This window comes from Equus przewalskii, chromosome 5, assembly GCF_037783145.1.
Source record: "Equus przewalskii isolate Varuska chromosome 5, EquPr2, whole genome shotgun sequence".
Classification (NCBI taxonomy): domain Eukaryota; kingdom Metazoa; phylum Chordata; class Mammalia; order Perissodactyla; family Equidae; genus Equus; species Equus przewalskii.
In genome coordinates, this window is record NC_091835.1 from 3410788 (window position 1) to 3428556 (window position 17769).

The window sequence follows — 17769 nt, forward strand, 5'->3', positions numbered from 1 at the left end:
GAAATAAAACATTTTCTAATAAGCATGATTCTCCTTCAAGGAAAGCAATGTTTGAGAATCAATTATTTTGAGAATAAAAGAGACATTTTATGTTTATGGGTACAGAGGGACATTAACTAGGAAATGTATCTTCTCTCGGTTTTTAAGAATGTGATACCCTGAACATGGAATCATTACTATGATGAAAACGTCACAGTTAGGGGAAAATATCACAGTTAGCTATTCTGACCTAAAATTATTAATTCTCTAAAAGTAGGCATTTATCTTTTTCCCATTAGCACCTAATGAAATACCTTGCACCTGGTAAGCATATAACATGTATTTAAAAATTGAATTCAGTGATATTATTTTCCCAAAATTAATAATACTAACAGTTTAAAAACTAGCTTTAAAGGATCAGTTAGATTTCTAATTTGCAGGAAGAAAATGAAAAATGAAAAGAAGCAGTATAATCCCAGATTCAATCTTTTCTAAGCTAAGAAAACAAAATGGAAGCCCTGAATCAGAGCAGGGCATCTCTGAGATAATTTTCTGATGAGTCACATAGATTTATATATAAATGCTAAGAAGTAAAAATTAAGGAAAAAACCTAGCACGCTGTATTAGCAGAATGATTTTCAAAGAGCAAAAGTCCTTTTGGAAAGTATCCCATATTTTCAAAGATGTGAAGGCTTGGGTACACGAGTCTGTGTGGGGTAAAGGTGTCATAACAAGAACATGGTGTTTACAACACCGGGGCCCTGTACAATTTCACACGGTGCAACTCATAGTTGTTTCAAAGTATGGGAGAATTGGGTTCCCTAGAATTCTCATGAACAGAAAGAGACTAGCTTATTTTTTATCTTCCCATTTCATGTATAAGGAACAAGGGTCAAAGAAGGGTCGTACCACAGTTAAACTCGCATAGCAAGCCTGCTCAAACATTGCCTGACAACTCAAGGTCTATGTTGCATTAACTTTCACCTGCTCAGGAAAGAGCAGTAAAGTGCAATGCTTTGTTTGGATAAAAACACAAGAATTTAGGTAAGCCAAACCAAACAGCTTAGCCAAGAAGATGATTCAGCTTATTAGGACTTGGGCAGGCAAATGGAGAAGAAAAGGAGAGGGAATAAAACTGTGCTATTCCTCAGAAAACCCAATCCCGTTCCCCCCAAAAATCAACAGGAAATTTCAATGTTTTTGAAAGACATACATGTGATGATGTAGGGGAGAAGGAATAAAAATTGGAAAAGAGAGATTTAGAAATGAATCTAATTACATGTGGAGCAGGCAACATGATTTCTGATCATTTGAGACGGAGAATTTGAACACAAGGAGGTTTGCACAGACTTTAAAAGGAATGGAGAGGGACCTAAGAGAGTGAACTTGTCCATTTAAGCATGTTTTTCCCCCAGTCCTTACTGCTCATCTGAAAACAAGAAGTAGAGTAGGTCAGGAAAAGGGTTATGGTTAACACTGCAAGATGAAAGATAAGCAGCCAGGCAATTAGAAGCCAAAGCATTTTATCTAGAAGAGCAGGTCTGGCCTTGTTTCCATCTTGATAAGAATTAAATTGGAGAGCTTGTTTGTCTATAGAGTAGGATGGCGTGGCAAGGCTGAAAAAGGGGACAGGGAAGTCGGGGGCTTAGTTATGGAGTTGTGGCAAACCACTAATGTAGAGATAAGTCCTCTTTTGTGTTAGTCGTCTACCTGAACTTTGAAATTGTTAGACTTGTCTGTTTAGATAACATGGCTGTGTTTCTTTCAAATGTGGAGTCTTAACTATCTAGAAAGTTTCGGTGACCTGAACAGGCTGCTTATCCTAATCTAAAATTTTAAGACAATGGCTCACTGGTTGGGCCACTGACTCAAAACTTGAATGAAATGACATCTGAATTTAGCTCCCTTTAAATGGTATGTTTACCTTTATTCTGAAGCATATGTACAATAGTCTCTGAGCTTTTTCAAGTTGTGTCTTCATTTCCCTTCAAGTCTTTTCTTTTTTCAACAGACTAAAATTAAAGGCCCTTCTACTTTCATACTGCTCTAATTTGAAGATATAACTGGTTCAGAAGTGGTTTTTCAAATATAATTATCAAAACTGACAAAGTTCTAAGGTCATTAAGTTTTGTTCTTGGAAAAGAACCAGGGTTCCAGGTTTTCTTGGGATTTTATTTGCTATTACTTTTAATGTCTCAGTCCATGATAGAACCAAGAAGTCAGAAATTCAAAATCAATTCAGTTGATTATTTTAAATAGGGCTTTAAAATTATTTTAGTGACGAATTGAAATGATTTCGATTGTGGTGGGTTTATACTGCCTAGCCACTAATTGCTCAAATAGAGTTTATTGAATATGTCAGGTGATTATTAGAACAAGCGGAAGCATTCTAGGACAGATATAATGCAAACCTGTTGGGGTCTATACTCTATACTGTCCAAGAGATAAAGCAGAACATTTGTAGCCCAAAATAGGTAGCTACGAAAACAAGTTCGCATAAGTGACAGGTGGTAAGAAAGATCTTAAAACAATATATTTTTACTTATCTGGGCTACTTCACAGATTGTCTGGCACCTTCAGTCTTATCTTCTCTGGTCCTGAGGCAGTCCCTACAGCAACTAGCTCTGGACACTGCCCTCACCACCAGGAACAATGTTCAGAACAGTCTACCAAGAGAGTTCTTTTTAGAATGCTCCCTATTTTTAATTTCTCTTCTTCTATCGCTTGCCCTTGGCTACTCAGTAGAGTTGTGTTGGTACCAAAAGTCTGAGACCTGCAGAAATTTTAATGATAGTAATAATAATAATCATCTAATAATAATAGCAGCCCTCATTTACAGGAAGCTTCCAGACAGCAGGACTGTAAAGCATTTTATATATGCTGCTGCTTCATTGGTCATAAATAAACTCTGGCTACTAGGCCCTTACTCTATGTTCTTTCACAGACAAGCTTTGCCAAAGAATAAGTATCATTTGCTAGTCTCTATCCTGACCTCCAGGATGCTTTTAATTTCTTTTCTTGTCTTAAAAATATTGTTTCAATATATGTAATTTAGAAAAGTATAAAAATTAAAAGGTAAAATAAAATAAATTTGTAATCCAACCACCCAGACATAAGCATGTTGATATATGACTTTCTAAAAATTGTCATTCATATCCAACACATAGGTACCGATTATTTATTCACAAATGGAATCATTCTATTCATTTGGTTTATAACTTTTTTCTAATCATCCATAATTACCCTATACTGCAATACCTAGATACACCCTAGTATCTTTCCATATATTAAATAGTTAACTACATAATTTTTCATGGTTGCATGTTATCACAGGCATGGATATATAAGATTTTTAATCTTACCATTAAACATTTTGGTTATTTCTGTCTGTATTAATTTAACAGACACAATATATATAAACACTTCCTAGTATTTAGTCACTTAATTCTTGTAAAATCCAGTTAGGCTGTAATAACTGTATTGCTAGTGGTAATCCTTTTACTACTTTACAGATAAAGAAACTGATGCACAGAAAGGTTAAGTGACTTGCCCAATGTCACGGATCTAGTAAATGGCAGATTTCAACTCAGGGTGCATGGCTCTGGAGTGAGTGCTCTTAACTACTGTGATACGGTTCCTTTCACACACAATGCTGCAACGAATGTTGTCACTTATTTTTCCTTAGAAAATTCCCTAGAACAAGAAGGCTGGCTTTTCAAACGCATTGGCAATTGACCTTTGAAAGGTTGATACTTTTCTGTCCTGTAAGCTGCGTATTTCCAGACTGTAGACAACACTGGGTGTTATAATTTAAAATTAAATCTCATGCTGTTTTCATTTGTACTTCTCCTTCACAATCCTTTTCATCTAGTGGACTTTATCAGTCATCTTTCTCGAGCACTCCATGGCATTTGATAATCGTTGATCACTCCCTTCTCATGCAACCCTCTCCTGCTTCATGTGATATCACTCTCTGCTTCTCCCTTCTAACCCGTGTTAGCATTCCTTCTCTGTCACTTCTCTGACCTCCTTTTTAATTTTAGTGTTTCTTAGCTCTCCACTTGATTCTCTTCTCATGTTGCAGTCTCCCTGGGAAATCTCATCCATTCCCGTGACTTCAATAACAATTTAAATGCTAATGCCTCACAAATCTTTATCTTCTGGCAGATCTTTCCCCTAAATTCTAGACTTATATATGTAACTATCTATTAGACATCTTCACGAGGGATATTCTCCAGACATTAAAAACAGAATATGTTTAAAATGGAACTTGCTATTTTCCTCCTAAACTTGCTCATCTTCTGTTTACCATCTGCATTTGATGCTACCATCATACAACCAAACACCTAGTGTGAGACTCATTCTAGATTTGGGATGCAGTATGGGGTAATTAGGAAGAGCAACGATTGCGAACCAGGTAAAGCTGGGTTTCAGTCTCACCTCTGCAACTTGAAATCTGGATGACTTTGGGAAAGTTGCCTAAACTCTCTAAACTCCAGTTTTATTATCTGTAAAATGAGGATAAAAATGCCTGCTTTGCAAGGCTGTTGAGAAGATGAGTGGGATGATGTATGTTACGTCTGTTCTTATTGGAGTTTATGATATACTGAAAGCATTTAATAAAGAGTATTGCTATTTTGGAGATAGTGTCTCACCTCTCACATCCAATCAGTTTCTGGATCCTGTTGTTTCTAACTCTGTAACTTCACTCCAACAATTGCTTCTTTCTTTACCATCCCTGCTGATAACGCGTTATTAAGATCTAGTCATCTCTGCTTCAATGGTTGCAATTTTCCCGAACTCAATGGTCCTCGACTTTTTTTCCTGGTATCTACCCACGGAATGGATGATGTTCACATGTGTGATTCACTCCCTCAGGCATACTCAGTGTTAAACCCAACTCCAGAAATGTAGGCTATAACTCCACCTCTTTCTTTCCCTTGCCACTAGAAAACATACTGGAATAGAAGCAAGAGTGACATTATTAAAGAGGTAATTTGAATCTGTTCCAATTTATTTTTTAAGTCCTGTGCAAATGTGAGTACTGTATTTTTAGTAGCAAATGTCTTGCAGTGCATCTGTGCCCCGCTACATCATGGTTGAGAGCTGTGTGTTAACCAGCTTCCTTTACCAGCTCTCACCCCACAGATCCCATCCTCCACACTGTTGTCAAAGTAAGCTAGCTTCTATCATACAGACTTTACCATGTGCCCTGCATTTTCTGTGGGACACAACTGAACCCCCTTAGTGTGGCATACAAGGCCTTTCAGACCTGGCCCTTTTTACCTTCTTTAGGCTTTTCTCTTTCTATACTTTACCTTGCATATGACTCTTGAAAAGCAAAACCATGGCAGTTTTCATCTTCCTGTCCTCATCTCCCCCTCACTCCTCATCCCACTGTAGTCTGCCGTAGGTTCCAGATCCTGGGTACTTTTCACTCAGCAGCAATGGACACTTTGAATACCCCCCTTCTAATTCTTTGGCTGCTCCCTTCTTAACTGCATTTTTTGGCTTTGTTTTTTCCTATCCATACTTCAATATTCTGCCCCCAGGACTATTTCCTATGCAATTTTCTTTTCTTTCTTCTTTTATTCTCTTTCTTTATCTTCTATTAACTCTTTGGGAGATTGTCTCTAATATTTATGGTTTTGATTACCATCTATATGCAGATGTCAACCAATCTTCCATTTCTAAGCCATACCTCTTTCCTGAACTCTATATACCCAATTGCTCATAGGACTTTCCCACTTGATAGTCTTGTAAGTGACATAAGCATAGTATTTCCAGAAGGGAATTCATCATCCCCCCACTGTCTCCAACTCACCTCTTTTTCATTACAGTGGCACATTTCTATAAATGACACCACCCACCCAATTTAAACCAGAAATCTAAGAGATATATTTGACCTCTCTCACTCTTTTTTAACTGCTACATTTCAACTAGTTATCATATCTTGTTGATTATACCTCACAAATGTCTCTAAAATTCATCATATATCTCCAAATCCATTGTTACCACCTTAATCCAGGCTGCCATCATCTCTTATTTAATTGATCTCCTTCCCCCAACTTTGCTCCCCACTAACCCCTCCGCCTCCGCACTCAACTAGTTATTTTACCTCAATCCAAATCTGATAATATAACTCCCCAACTTAAAACCCTTCAAAATAAAGTTCAAATATCTAACATGATTGATAAGCCTTCCCAAGACCTGGGTCTGGCCCCATCTACCATCTACCAGACTACTTGCCATGTCCACTCTCACACTGTATGGGCCAGTGACATCGAAGTTTGTTCAGTTCCTCATGTCTCTTTTTGTCTCTGTTTTGCTGCAGGGGATGCTCTCCTCTCCCTACTCCCTTCCTTTGTCTGGCTTACTCCTACTTTAGAATTCCTAATCTCTAGGATTGATTATGTCTTCCCACTACAGATTCCTAAGGTGCCAGTACTTTCCATATCATTATATCACCTTTCTTTACTAGAAGCTCCCATCCTGTATGATTGTTAATAATTAAAGTAGATTCAAATTGGGGAAATATAAAAATGCTATCTGTATTCCTTAAACATTTATTTTAGTAAATACATTTAAATGCACAATCATTCAGCAATTTTTTTGATATACGGCTATGGCTTTAATTTAGAGATGGGTCCATTGACTAAAAATCCATTGTCTTTCTTTACCATAGTGCACCATATGTAAGTTCCAGCTTCACCTTATTTAAGTTGGAGTGATAACTTAAAGTGGAGTGAAAACTAAGATATTTGTCAACCAATCCAAATGTAGAATTTTCTGGATTACTAAGACTTTTCTGGTTTTACGTCCTATACCTAATTTTGTTAGAAAAGTTTTTAATGATTCTTCTTTACTAAGTCTTTCCAAAATATTCAACTTAATTTGCAAAGAAACAACTCTTTCATTTCACACTCTATTTCACTGAATTATGTAAGCAGTGTTTAATTATATTACATGGTTACAATAATAAGTCAACTGTCATAAATAGTTTGGGCATAAACACAACTAATTCTTGGCAAGCATACAACTCAACCAATGAGAGGAGAGGTGCGTAGGCTCACTGGAGCGTAGCCTCCTGGCTGTGAGCTTTCGCTGAGTCCTGAATATTAATCAAGCTGTTTTGAAAAGGCAATTGATAGTATTAGTTAATTTGCCAAGTCAGCTAAGTGGAGGTCTGTTAGGAGTGCTCTGTTAACATAGGTATCGAGCTTCCACGTTGACTTCAGGCCCTGTGAGGACAGGAGAAGTGTGCATATCTTAGAAACGGACCACCTCTCTTTTTTCCCCACTATTCACCACCACGTGCTGGACACACAATAAATATGTGCTGAAGGAATGAATATATTAATAAATATATAGAATACCTACTCCTCATAATTTGTCCTTCCTCCACTATAGCTCAAGTGTCAACTGCTTAATATAGCCTGACTTCCCTGACCTCTCCATTTTCCAAAGTAAAATGTATAGCTTCTTTTTTTTCTACCTCTACTGTACTCTGAACTTATTCCCAACATATCACTTTAAAATACTCTAACATTTAGGGGCCGGCCCAGTGGCGCAGCAATTAGGTTCACATGTTCCACTTCCCGGCAGCCCGGGGTTCGCCAGTTTGGATCCCAGATGCGGACATGGCACCGCTTGGCAAAAGCCATGCTGTGGTAGGCGTCCCACGTATAAAGTAGAGGAAGATGGGCACAGGTGTTAGCTCAGGGCCAGTCTTCCTCAGCAAAAAGAGGATTGGCAGCAGATGTTAGCTCAGGGCTAATCTTCCTCAAAATAAAATAAAATAAAATAAAATACTCTAACATTTAATTTTGTTTCTATTTCCCTTTAACCTATTACATATCTCTCAAAGGCAGGAAACTGTTTTTATTTTCATATCTTGTATTTAATATATAAATGGCACACGCTATTTGTCCAAAAAGATTAATAAATGAATAAGTAAAGTAGCTCTGCCATGTAGATATTCTTGTCACCACTTCAGATGAGCAAACTGTGACCAGAAAGATTAAAAAAATTAAGTAATATTACAAAACAAATAAATGTTGGGGGCTCCTTGGTCTGTGGATCCTGCTATGTCTCCTCCAACCACCTAGTAAGATAAAATCTCTTTTAGGAATGGAAGTAAAGTCTTTCCTGGCCCCAATCAATTCTTCTTACTTGCCAGTTATTTGTGAATATTAATCCTTTCTTTGCTTGATTTTTTTAATGAACTTATAGGGAAACAGCAAGGAGGAAGGGCTGATGAGGAATGCTTAGGAAAAAAGATACAAACCGGAGCAATAAAGAAGAGTATGTGGTCTGAATTAGAGGAATGTGGAGGTTGAGGTGGGGAAGAGATTATATAAAGCAAACCAGACCCAAGAATATAGATTTACCCTACGGCATCACTTAACCCATGGGATGAGAACATTTATATAAATTATCCATGCCATCGTTCCTCTCTATCGAGGATACTGTATTTTCCACATGTGGTTTGGGAAGGCTTCCTGGAGTAGACTGATTCCAATTGGTATCTTGAATTGTACGGAAAAATATAGCTTGGTGTTTAGAAAAAGAGATCTAATTTGCAGGCTATTGAAGGAACTGATACAAATGAAAAATAGGCAAATCTTGATGACGGATGGAGTGAGGAAAGAGCCATTGCAAAGTTATAGTGAACAATAGAGAATCTCTGTGGAATCAAGAGAAGAAAGACAGATATCTTCTTATTAATGGTTTTCCTGGACCTCCAAATCCATACCGCTGACCCTTACATTCATCTTTGATTTTGGCCAAACTAGACGAGCCTAATACTCATCTTAGTTCTCCAGACACAATATCTTATGCCAAATCTCTTAGCTTTACAAATGAGTAACTTTATATTTTAGAAAATGCAGACCTAAAATCAACTCTCTAGTTTTCTAAACACTTCTCTAACTGATTTTCTTTCAGTCTACTTAGTAACATAGATTCAACTTTTTTGTGTTTCACCACAAATTCTCCTCCATATCATCCGATTAAAACACATCGGGATATACTACTACTCTTCCTACTTCCACTCATTTTTAGTTTTATTCAGCAAAGATGTATGTCCCTGTGGCCACTTTCTTCAATATCATTATCTCTGTAACATCATCTCTTTTATTTTTCATTACTATTTACAAATTCTCTTATCCACATGCAAGATGGGTCAGTGGTCTCTTACTTTTCCAACTGTCAATTCACTTCAATCATTTTACCATGAATTTACTTCCTCTAAAATCAAATTCAATATCTTCATTGAAAATTAAAAATACAAAAGCATCTAAAAACATAAAATAATTATAAATATCATTTTGACATACTTTATCTTCATGGGTGAATCCTTGGTCCACTGCTTGTTACCTCCAGAGATTTAGACAAGCCACTGAATCCTTTAAACTCTCTTGTTACTTCATCCAGGAAATGGGGTTGACAATGATACCTACGTCATATGATTGTTTTGAGGATGAAATAAGAAAAACATGGAAATCACCACAGTGATTGCCATATGATAAGGACCTAATAAAAGGTAGCTGTGGTCATTATAATACGGGGTATTTATATAGCTGAGTTTGATGATTACAATGTATCATAGATCTGCTATTGTGCCCTTGAAATGTAGCTAGTCCAAATTCAGATGCACTATAAATGTAAGATACAAGCTGATTTTAAAGACTTTACAAAAAACAAAATAGGTGAAATATGTCATGAATAAGTTTTTACATGCTTACATCTTGCATTGATAATATTTTAGATATACTGAGTCAAATAAAATATATTAAAATTAATTTTACTTGCTTATTTTTTTAATGTGGCTACTAGAAAAATTTTACATTAAGTAGCTTGTATTTGTGGCACATACTGCATTTCTATTGCACAGCATGCTACAGATAATGATGATCACAAACACATGAGTGGGTTTAGTTTTACTTAGAAGTCCTGTCACAAACCTCCTATTTCAGGTGAAATGTTGTCACCTATAATGAGCTTTCATTAATTATTACACATACACATTTAAAATATTTTAAAATATTTTATTATAGGATATATAGAAGGTACTCTCTCTTAGGATTATAAACTTTAAATGATCTATCAATGCATTATAATTTGAAATTCTTCTTATATCATATTTGTAAAATGCCCTCCTTATGTAACCTGTGAAAATGATAACAAAGATTTACTTGGGCATCATATATTTATGTACCTAGTTAACATCTGTGTAGGTAACTGAAGATCTGTACAATAAATGAGAAAACTTACTTAATTGCGCTACAAGGCATGCAGGTTACCAGAAGATCAGTAATAGATTGTGGTTGAAAAGTGGTCTCAGAGAAGCCTGTATAAGCACAAGAGATTGCATAAAAGCTGTGTTGGGATGTAGGGTTGTTCTATAACTGCACATCCTGCCTCTCAGTGTCACCTTGAGCATCATCTGACCGTGATGAAGCCCCAGGCCCCAGTCATGTGACTGACCGGCTGTGAAGAAGAGAGGCTGGTACAAACAAATGAACCAAAAACCTCAGGATGAGCACCTCAATCCCCAGCTCTGCAAATTGAGATGGTCTGCAATAACCCCAGATAGCTTCAAATAAGATGATAATACATGGCACATTCAAATAAGTAAGCACAAACATACAACTACCTTTTTACATTCATATATGCCACATTTATAAAAGAACAATTTTAAATGTTAGTCTACCGTATAGATCACAAAGAGAAACAAGAAACTACTCAAAGGTTCATGAGAGGAGAGACACCTGCGACTAGACGCCACCCCAAAGTGGGCCAGCTGAGGAGCGTGAGGACTTGCTCGGGCCGAGCAGTGCTCTGTGTTTGTGAGGGTTGGGCTCTCTGGTTCTGCTCTTTGTTTCTCTTTCTTACACACATTCAAATTCAGAGGAACTGAAAATTGAGGTACATTTCCCTTAAAATTCCTCTGCTACAATTTAAACCTAACTTTTTCATTGTCTTTCTGGAAACTTCCCAACAAAATTTTCAAAATGTTTCTTAAATACCACCTTTTCTATGAGGCTATTCTTGGCCCCTAAACCTTCTCCTGCTATGAGCCCCCAGGTTATTTTACCTCCGTTTTGACCTTTGGTGACAGCTTTTCTTTGCAGTCATTTTTATACAAGTCTTACTCCTTTACTGTTTTGTGCACTCCTTGATAGAAATCTTTTTACACTTTGCCCTTCAACGCCCCTGAGTTTGACTTTAATGTTGGCTTTTTCACTGTACGCTTTCCCTAGATGATCTTTTCAACTCTGTGGCTTTGATTACTATATACATATCCCCCATATATATATATAGGTGTGAAATACCAGTATGACATCCAAGTGGAGTTTACCAAACCTTAAGCTCAGATCTCTCTTCTGATATTAACCTATTATCTTCAATTTCCTCCTAGACATCACCACTTGGATGTCAGACCGCTATTTCACTCTCAGCATGTTCAATGTGTTCCTCCTCTTTCTACCCCTCAAATCTGTTTCTCCCCCTGTGATTTTGATGTTAGTAAATGGCACCACCATGCATCTACTTTCCCAACTCAGAAGCTAGGGTATCATCCTTAATTTATCCCTCTGCCTCACTACCTATATCCAATCAGTCACCAGTCCAGCACATTCTCCTTTTTAAATATCTTTGGATTCTCACTACATCTCTTCATTTCCAGACCACTCTCATAGCACAGTCTAGCGTTATCTTTTTCCAGGATTTACTGCAGTAGCTTCTACTTCCAGTCTGGTACCCCTTCAATCTAATCTCATATTGGAGCCCAAACAATTGTTCAGATCTAATCATGTCACTCCCCAGTAGAACCTCCATCAGTCCTTGTTTCCCTTGGTATAAATTCAAATTCCTTGAGTTAGAAAAACAAAGCCCTAATATCTGACTCCACTCATCCCTCCTCTTTTATCTCTTTCCATGTCCCTGTTCTCATCCTATACTCCAGCCATATTGAACATGCTATTCCCTAATAGTAACCATCCATATTTATTCTCTCTCCCTTTCTGTCATCATCTCTCTCTGACTCTCCTTTGTCTTCTCCCCTGTGTCTGTCTGTCTATCTCTCTCTCTCCAGCCTCCCCTCCAGGACTGTGTAGCTGTCTTCCCTCTGCTGAGAGCCGACTTTCTATCTTTCTCTCTCACATTTCCGTCTTCATCAAATTTACTTTCATTTATCCTTTGGACTCAGCTAAGATGTCACTTCTATCAGGATGCATTTCCTCACTCTAAGGCTAAATCAAGTTCCCCTTCCATTTGTTTCCAGAGCATTTTACTTTTACATTTATGGTAATAACTATTATGTTTTAGTCCTAATTATTTGTTTGCTTCCTCACTGTAAGATAATTTCCTTGAGTACAGGGACTGTGTCTTATTCAATGTTTTGTCCTAAGCACCCAGCCTAGCACAATGGAAGTACTGAGTAAATGAATGAGCTCTCTATACTACTTAGCAAAGTGGCTTGCATGCAGTAGGCATGCTAATACCTTAAATTTTAGATGCTTTTACTGGTGAATATTGTAATAAGAACCAATCATGCAGAAAGGAAGAGAAAGTATATAAAGGAAAGAAACAGAGCCTTATGGTCTCCTCAAACTTTCCAAATAGACTTAAATTTAATGTTAGAAACTAAATCATCTGCACATTCTATCCTCTTAAAGCTTCATCCTACAGACTAAGTCTGCAGACATTTGCTTAAACTTCTCCAAAGACACAAAGTGACCTTGCCAAGAATCCCAGGATAAATAATATTTGCTGGGTCAGAATCCTAGAAGGAAAATGTGAATATGTTGCTCCATACTTGTTTTTCGTTCTTCTAGTACTAGTTACCAAGTAATTTTTTCAGGGTTCTCAAAAGGAAAAAACACGCAAAAATTTTACTCTTCAAATGGTAATAATTTATTCCCTTCCCTTGACAGAATCAGGTTTAAATTTAGGTTTGAAAGTGTGTACATTCTTTCATAACTATTATCTTATAATTATGCTGTTAATTATTACTTAATAAAATGTTCAAGGATATTTTTCACACTTTACCCATTTGTAGGCTTACTTTACTTATAGTGAAATATCAGAAGGCCTTGCTGCGTCATGAATGAGGTGTTACTACATATAAATCAAGCCCACTTTATTCATACTGATAAATGGGGTGGGATAAGTCATTCACTCTTACTGTCATTCAGATGGCCAATGATGTTGCTGTCCTTGCTTCTCCAAATTAGTTTTACTATGGCGTTCTGCCATAATAGCTGGACAAATGGGATGAATTCAGATCTCATAGGCTAAAACAAAGTTAGAAGCTAAGGCTCTTTTTTCTTCTCAAACTATTGCATTTGTAATTCATATGCTTTCCAAATAGTGAAAATAAGTCTTACTTAAAAATGAGAAAAGCAGAAAAAGTCTTTGCTTCTACGAAATACAGGGGTTATTTATACTCAGCCTCCAGAGAACTAAAGGACGAACATCAGATACATAGAAACCAGAGAGTCAACAGATTTAAAATGTAACAAATGAATAAATTATACTAGTTGTATCTTAATCCTATGCTGGTGTATTCTTATAGGTGACACCTGCTGTCCAATAGCAGGCTGAGAGGTCATCATTACTGATGTGATGCTTGGATGTGCTGGGTTACCATGGGACACGGGCATTGCCCAAAGCTATTTATAAACTTCTACTTGGGGACTAAAAATTGTAGTTGGGTTATACGCACATTGGAAATGTGACTGAGCCATCTAATGATATTAATAAGAGACACGTGATCATAGAAAAGAAAGCACGTGACCTTCATTACATTGGTCATTTCTGGAGGCTCTTTTTTTTTTTTGAAACTGGACTAATCATGCCATGTTTTCTGAGTCAGATACAGGAATATAACATAACTAACCCAAGAATATTGTAACATACTTCATCTTAAACTATGTCATTAAGATAATCTACTCTGATAGAATGACATGTCAGGAAATTTTTATACAGCACCAAAGTCACCACATCATATCAAGCACTTTGATGTTAAGTTTTCTACAGGCTAGAGACTACGAACCAGGATATACTCTAAGAAGAGTTCAAAGTATATTAGCACAAATAAGCATTTCATTAAAGCTGAGAGATATCATACTCAATATGGCAGCTAGTCTCTCAACATGATGTTTAATAATCATTTTTTTTAAAAGCCCGAATACACTTTTATAATTAAGGCAGAGAATATGGTTTTCAGCATACTGTAGTTTAAATGGATGATATTATTGTGTGTCCATTTTAGAGTTTCAATTAAAAACACAGAAGAAAATGTAAGGGATGTAATACCATAGAGCTCGCGTTTATTATCAAAGAATTAGGCATTGACTTGCTTCATATCTCAAAGATTCAAGAAAGCTACTGTAATTCTTCTTGGTGTTGTCCCTTTACCCATGCCTGAAGCAGAGATTTTCTCATGCTCATTATGTGATCAAGTGATCACATTCTTAGCTATAATCAGACTTGTCAAAACATTACTGAAGTAAGCAGAAGATTCTGGGCTTATACTTGTAGCTTGGAAAATGTATCAGTGTTATACATTGGTATAGCCAAACTACCATTTGTTAGGATGACTACAAAGTAATTTGGCTAGGAGTTTGGAAAAACATGAGTCATTTGCTGTCCCAGTTTTTTTCCCTTGAGTGTTATCAAAGGGTGGTAATATATATGCACGTTACAATCTGAATGTAAATAAATAAAACAGAGAAGGGAGGTGGGGTGGGGTCGGAGAAAAAGAATAGACAGTTTCAAGACCAAAATATCAGGTTACTTACTTACATTGTAGAAGTACGACTGGAGAATATGATGGTAGGCGTAACTACAGCAACCATCCTTGAAGACTGCAGAGACTTGACAGGTCAAAGCCAAGAAATTCCAAATGGTTGTACATGTCTTCTTCCTGGGGGCAGACAACATGAGGTCAGATTTTATTGTAAAATATGTCACTCACTTCACAATGGATAGAGTTGGCACTGGGGATGACTCTTGGAAATGTCCTTATGCTCTAGAATTAACAGTGAAGAGGTAAGTCATAGCACCTAAGAAGAGTAAGCACAATGTCCAGGCTGCTCACTGAAATTGAAAGATACAAGAAAGTGACAACTTATCATTGCAAACACTTGGATATCATGGCCAGAGTTTCCAGTATTGATAATTGCATATTACTCGTGACAAGTCAGACCACGGTTTTTAAATAGAAAGGAATCAGAAGACAAAGTATAAATATTGGAAAGTACATACTGCAATAAGGAAAGAAAATGAGTATAGGGATATGGATAGATTGACATACAAAAAGGCAAAGAATTTCATCACAATTATGAAAGAAATTTGTTAAAGAATCAAAAGCCCACACTTATTTAATTTAAGTATAAAAGAAGTCTTTGGAAGACCAAATTAGGATGATTTATCCATTTAAAAAATTTCTTTAGAAAAATTTTAATTCCAGGTTATTTTTGCCATGCTACTGAATACTGTATTTCTCAGCCTTCCTGACTGTGTCCATGAGTTCATTTGGGATCATTCTGTTTAAAACTTAGATTAAGCAAAACATTTACTTATAAGATATATCTGCTGAAACATTATTTTTTGTCATCCACTACTTTGTAATATTTGCTGTCTTAGTCCATTTGGGCTGCTATAACAAAATTTCAGACTGGGTAGCTTATAAACAACAGAAATTTATTTCTCACAGTTCTGGAGGCTGGAAGTCCAAGATCAAGGTGCCATCATGGTTGCGTTCTGGTGAAAGCTCTCTTCCTGTTTCATGGCTGGTGACTTCTCACTGTGTCCTCACATGGTGGAAGGGACTAGGGAGCTCTGTGGGGTCTCTTTTATAAGAACATTAATTCCATCATGAGGGTTCCACTCTCATGTCCTAAACACCTCCCAAAGGTCCCACCTCCTGAGACCATCAAATTGGCAATAGGATTTCAACATATGAATCTGGGGGACACAAAAATTCAGACTATAAATTTGTTATTCCCCTTTATTAATGGGGCTTATCAATCAAATGCTGAATAAACTTTAGAAAATGAAATACTGGACTAAGTGTATCTGGAATTAGAATCTATTTTTAGCTTTTTCACTTATTGGGGTGTTTCTGAACAAAATCAAAAGCAACCTGAACCAGTTTGCTTATCAATAAAATTAAGTATCAGATACCCTACACTTTCCATGAGAATTTTGAGAGTGAATTACATAAAGCCAGTAACAACTGGGCTAATTTGTAAAGTACTTGTAAGAAAGGGTATAGTTAAAACTCATATATATTAAATTACTCATACTGAAAGAGATTATATTTCAGATGAGTTAAGCAGAATTGTGACAAGGTTGAGAAAAACAGATAGCAAATGGTAACAGTAGGTTACGCAGAGAAGAGAGTGGAAAGAGAAAAAAAAGGTTGATGTGGACACACATGAGAAAGGAGGGGAAGGAACTAGAAAGAAATACAGATGAGTTACATAATACAAGGGGAAATGGAAAGAAGGAAAAAAATGGAGAAGAAAAGAAGGACACTTACTCCCAAGACTGGGATATCCTACTTCCCAGCATCCACTGTTACTGCTCTGAGAGCAAAATACCCTACTCTCCCTGTCCTTACTTTCGAATGGTGGGTTACACAGTTGGAAACACATCCATAATTTACAAAAGCTGTATTGGCAAGTCTTTTATGCTTTCATATCCACCAACAAGAACCAATACTTGGGCTCAGGGCATTGACATAATATAGACTTTATTCCCATTCTCTCTTAGTTAAATTCTCCTACTTCCCCATCAAGAGATTTCATGAAGCACTCCCGGTAGAGACTGGGATGCCCAATCTCCATCAGTTGAGGAGAAATGACACCAACACCGCTGAGTTCCTCCTGCCTGTTTAGTCACAGGCTTACCTACGGCCTAGGAGACCCCAATAGCCACACCCTTACCTGACTTCCTTTTTACTCTTGGTTCTTCCTGGAGCACTAAAAAATCTTGCTTCTTTGCATAGGTTCCAGTTGGTCAGATGATCAGGGTCATACAGCTCTTTTTTAAGGGTTTCCAGAACAAACAACTCAACACCGACATGGGCAGCGTCTGTTTTTACTGTTTTGAGGGATTTGTCCTGTGCTTGACAAAATTTCAAGTTAGAAGCAGTTAGTTTGATCGAAGACATATTCTAGGATTATAGAGCAACTGTGAGGACAAAAGCAAAAAGCTAATATTTCTTCTTCTCAGACTGCGCATACTTTTGTTTTCCAGGACGTCTCTCCGCTTCAACCCATTTTCATATGGGATTATGGACACTTTATCTCTTTGTCAATTCCTTCCATCTGCCCGTGAAGCTAGTTTACAGAAGTACCTCCCTCCAGTTTCGCTTCAAATCAGAGAAAAGCAGCAAAATTCAATTTCACCAGTTATCTTTAATTGGTATTTCTAGTGAGATGTTAAAAGATTACACTGGGAACTGTTAGTGGGGCTATTAACAGAACATGAGGTTTTGCTGGAAGTTTAACAGGTCCATCTTAAAACACCCTAATAGTAAGAAACAGAGTTGCTAAAATGCTAAATGAACTTCCTTCACAAGGTGGCTCGCACCCCAAGGACAGCCCTTTGACTTGAGTATAGTGATAAAAAGTCTTACAATCAGATCAAGATTTCAATTATTTGTTTCTCTGACCCTAATGCAATAGAAAAATCAAGAACATATGGCATGTTTTAAAAAAATCTTTTCCATTTTGCTCTTGTCAGTACGATAAAGCAGGAGATCTGATAAGCATT

The 17769-nt window shown here is 36.9% G+C and overlaps 1 long non-coding RNA gene across 2 annotated transcripts in view; it reads right to left on the minus strand.

Moving 5' to 3' along the window:
* LOC139083209 (uncharacterized) overlaps nt 1-15834 on the minus strand; it is a 72373-nt gene extending 56539 nt beyond the window's left edge. The window contains exons 1-2 of one of the 2 annotated variants that reach the window (XR_011539742.1): nt 15702-15834; nt 14791-14911 (exon numbers count right to left, since the gene is read on the minus strand). This is a non-coding gene — a long non-coding RNA (uncharacterized lncRNA). Of the gene's footprint in view, nt 1-14786; nt 14924-15701 lie in introns of those variants that run through there. The other variant, XR_011539743.1, reaches the window with a different exon arrangement.
* Nucleotides 15835-17769: the final 1935 nt, after the last annotated feature.